The sequence below is a fragment of the Colobus angolensis genome, unplaced genomic scaffold, assembly GCF_000951035.1.
Source record: "Colobus angolensis palliatus isolate OR3802 unplaced genomic scaffold, Cang.pa_1.0 Scaffold106, whole genome shotgun sequence".
Taxonomy (NCBI): Eukaryota; Metazoa; Chordata; class Mammalia; order Primates; family Cercopithecidae; genus Colobus; species Colobus angolensis.
In genome coordinates, this window is record NW_012111586.1 from 5,090,261 (window position 1) to 5,090,543 (window position 283).

The window sequence follows — 283 nt, forward strand, 5'->3', positions numbered from 1 at the left end:
TGCAGATAGTTGATGTTTCCCAAGCTAAAGTTTGTCCTAGGGCAAGCTTGCTTGCAACTGTCCTTTTAGTTCAAGATGACAAAAATAAATGGCATGTTGATACTATTCCTTTCACTTTAGTTAAGGTGTGCAGATTTTTGGTAGGGAGACCGTGGCATGTTGCATTTAAAAGCCTGTTGAGGCCGAGTGTGGGGTGGCTCATGCCTGTAATCCCAGCACTTTGGGAGGCTGAGGTGGGTGGATCACCTGAGGTCAGAAGTTAGAGACCAGCCCGGCCAACATG